Here is a 3,978-nt window from a genome sequence, read left to right as displayed (position 1 = left end):
GCGTTTTTCTGAGCCTCAACGGCGAGTATCACACATTGAAAAATCACTGTAATGGAAAGATTTTAGTGCTGCTTTACTATTTAAAAAGATACACAACTCAGGAAGTAGACTACAGGACTTGGTGCTATTTAAATAACACTTAATTCCTTCAGTGAGACATTTAGCAAACTGTAGACAGAATATTTTCTCTATTTTATTTTAAACTTAATGAATTGCAGTAATGCCCTCATCTAAGCTTGCCCATACTTTATCATTAGTGGTAGTTGGGTGAGTGTTTTTATCTTACTTTTATTAATATTACCAGAGGTCCTTGGACATTGACCAAAGCATATGATGAGAAATACCATGTAGACTTCTGGTGCTCTATAAATTAGAAATGCACATGAGATAATAATAGCACATGACCCTTAGAACCATGGTAACAGAGGCTTTTTCAAGCAGTCACTGACACACTATTAGAGAAGTAGCAGAAATAAAAGTCAGGGTGCAGAGATAAGAAGCACCATTTCTTCTTGAGAGGAGCACTCTGATCCAGAAGATCTACTAGGAGGGAACGGCTCGTTGAACATTAGTCCAGGAAGCTTCACAGCTCACTTGGCGCCCATGCACACAGAAAAAGTAGCAAGAAAGACAAGGAGGTCTGGGAGTACACTTGCAGTGTTTCTGGAAGTAGAGCCTGAGGTGGAGATTAGGCCTGCAATCAGCAAAGGAGTAAGGGAAGCAAAACAGAGAGAATTAGGTGAGGCCATGGTGCCAAGTGGAGGCTAGCTGTAGCCAGATGTATCCACGGCAGGTGCAACTCTAAGGCAGGAGTCAGCAGGCCCTTCCATCAAAGGAAAGGGGAGTGGGTTTTGTGTCTACTCAACTCTACCATTGTAGCATGAAAGCAACCATAGACAGAAAAACATACAAACTCAGTTTTGTTGCAGTAAAATTTTATTTACAAAAACAGGCAGTGTGCCGGACTTGGCCCAGGAGCCATAGTTTGCTGACGCCTTCTCTCGAGTATGAATCCCATCACAGAATGCCACCATCCTGACACTGAGTTTGGCCTTTTGTACACTGTGTCACCACCAGCTGTGGCGCTGGTGTAGGGGCAGTGCCTGAGCTCACAGAAAAAGTGGTTCCCTTCCACCAGGATAGCAAATCAGATTCACAGGGAGAGCTTGTTAAAATGCAGATTTCTGGGCCTAGTCCTAGAATATCTATTTAGTAGTTCTGGGGTGAAGCCCAAGAATTTGCATTTCTAGCAAGTTTTCAGGTGATGTTAATGCTCTCTCTCAGACCACTGAGGAAGGGTCTGAAGGCAGGTCATATCGGCTCGGTACAGAATACCTCAGCAGGGCCCAACAGCTATGACCAATTGGCAACGTGGACAGAGGCAGTTTTACAAAGATACGTCTGGATAAGAAAATACTTTTATTCATACCATACTCTCTGTTTGAACAGGCTGCTCATTCTCGAATCTCCTTGCCAGCCTACTCTGATCCAGCTACTTCTTAACACTTAACTACATCCTTCTGAATATCTATACTTATTTATGTTTGTTTTCTACCTTGTGTTTATTAATGCTTTCATTGGTATTCATTGGCATACTAATCTTTGTTAGGTCCTAATCTCCTTCAAAGCACAGACCATGGTTTTTTCCTAATTTTATAACTGACATTAGTAAGGGAAGAGGATTCTGTGCACCTCATAGCTGCTTTGAATCAATATGCCTCTAGAGAAAATGAAGCTAGTTGCATAGAAAATAAGAGTTCCAGCATCCTCTGCTGGGACTGGTTCTCACTCCCACCCGAGAGTTGGCTGTCCAAGTCAAACAGTACATTTATGCTGTGGCCAGGTTTACAGGAATCAAAACTGCTATTTTGGTTGGTGGAATGTCGACGCAGAAACAGCAGAGGATGCTCAGCTGCTATCCTGAGATTGTGGTGGCCACTCCCAGCTGGCTGCGGGAGCTTGTGAAAGAAAAGCACTCTCATTTGAGCAGCTCAGCAGCTCAATTTCAGCAGCTCAGGTGCCTGGTGGTAGATGAGGCTGACTGCATGGTTGAGAAAGACCATTTTGCTGAGCTCTCACAGCTGCTGGAGATGCTGAATGACTCCAAGTACAACCCAAAGAGACAAACGCTTGTTTTTTCTGCCACCCTGACCTTGATACATCAAGCTTCTGCTCGAATCCTTCATAAGAAGCACGCCAAGAAGATGGACAAGACAGCCATACTTGATCTCATGCAGAGGACTGGCATGAGAGGCAAGCCCAAGGTCATTGACCTCACAAGGCATGAGGCCACGGTTGAGTCGTTGACAGAGACCAAGATCTATTGTGAGACTGATGAGAAAGACTTCTTCCTGTACTACTTCCTGATTCAGTACCCAGTCTGCACCCTGGTGTTTGCCAACAGCATTTCTTGCATCAAACGTCTCTCTGGGCTCCTCAAAGTCCGGGACATCATGCCATTGACCTTGCATGCCTGTATGCACCAGAGGCAGAGACTCAGACACCTGGAGCAGTTTGCCCGCCTGCAAGACAGTGTTCTCTTGGCAACAGATGTGGCAGCCCGGAGTCTGAATATCCCTAAAGTCCAGCACGTTATCCATTACCAGGTCCCTCGCACCTCGGAGATTTACATCCACCAAAGTGGCCGAATGGCTCGAGCCGCCAGTGAAGGCCTCAGTCTGATGCTGATTGGGCCTGAGGATGTGACCAACTTTAGGAAGATCTACAAAACCCTCAAGAGAGACGAAGACATCCCTCTCTTCCCTGTGTAGACCAAGTACATGGATGCGGTCAAGGAGCGAATCCGTTTAGCGCGACAGATTGAGAAAGCCGAGTACCGGAACTTCCAGGCTTGTCTGCACAACTCGTGGATTGAGAAGGCAGCGGCTGCCCTTGAGGTTGAGCTGGAAGAAGAGATGTATAAGGGAGGGAAAGCCAACCAACAGGAGGAGCGGCGGAGGCAGAAGCAGATGAAGCTCCTGAAGAGAGAACTGAGCCGCGGGCTTGCCCAGCCGCTGATCACCGAGGACCTGAGGACCAGGTACCCCACACCGGCGAGCAGGCCGCCCCCGCTCGCGGCCTCCCCAGGGCGTGGCAGGTCTGCCTTGAGCCGCTTCCTCAGACAGCAGAAGTCGAAGAGGGGCCCCAAAGAGCAGCAGGAACAGCCGCAGCCAAGTGCAAGTACAAGTGCAAACTGATGGGCCCGGCCAAATGTGCTGGTGCCTGCGCCGTGGCGTCTGCTCCCTGGTGATCTGTGAAAACCCCCGGGCCCCCCGCTTCCCACCCACTGCGTCCATTCCACCGTCAGTAACAGCCGTTTCCCTCTGCCACCTCTCCTGGAGTGGGAGAGACCAGGCAGATCTGTGTTGTTTCAGAGTAAGCGTTCCATGAAACAGCTTAATTTTTCCGTATTCCAGTGTTTATGGGTTTTTGTGTTCAACTTGATTTCTTGAATTAAAAAAAGTAGTCAGAAAAAAAGAAAGAAAGAAAATAAGAGTTCCTTTATTTAGTTTCTCTCATAGCTCCCATTTTGTTGTTGTCCTGTATTCCTGTTATCATAAAATACACGCCCAGACAATTGACATTAAGAGCATACACATTGCATGTCTCACTAAGATTTGTCACTGTACGTATTACAGTACCAACATTAATGCCTTCCCATGGGCATTCTAATCTTGGCTCATAGATTCATTGCAAGGAGACCAAAGCAGAAAGAAAAATTTTAATTTGCACCTTAAGAAGTCAGCTCTCTGAGACTTTTATAGTTAGAAGGCAAAAAAAAAAAAAAAACAAAAAAAACAGATCACTGCGTCCTGAGCTGTGTCTCTAAATCTTGACTTTATCTTTCTTAATATCCTTGAAGACAAAGCAAAAAATGTGACTTGTAGTTGTGACTAGTTAGCTAGTTAAACTAGTTCTTACAGTGAAATTAAGTCTGCCTAAAGGGTAACAAATGATGGAGCTTTTTTGACACCAAGT

At 45.9% G+C, this 3,978-nt stretch overlaps 1 pseudogene across 1 annotated transcript; it reads left to right on the top strand.

The window, feature by feature from the left end:
- Window positions 1-1,767: 1,767 nt before the first annotated feature.
- Window positions 1,768-3,197, top strand: LOC103276257 (annotated as a pseudogene). The gene has a single exon (XR_002481299.1). The product of XR_002481299.1 is annotated as an ATP-dependent RNA helicase DDX24 pseudogene (transcript).
- The last annotated feature ends 781 nt before the right edge of the window (window positions 3,198-3,978 follow it).

Source organism: Carlito syrichta, unplaced genomic scaffold (genome assembly GCF_000164805.1).
Source record: "Carlito syrichta isolate Samal-C Ts95f unplaced genomic scaffold, Tarsius_syrichta-2.0.1 Scaffold315995, whole genome shotgun sequence".
Taxonomy (NCBI): Eukaryota; Metazoa; Chordata; class Mammalia; order Primates; family Tarsiidae; genus Carlito; species Carlito syrichta.
Note: the sequence above shows the minus strand (reverse complement) of the source record. Positions and strands in the feature narration are given on the sequence as shown.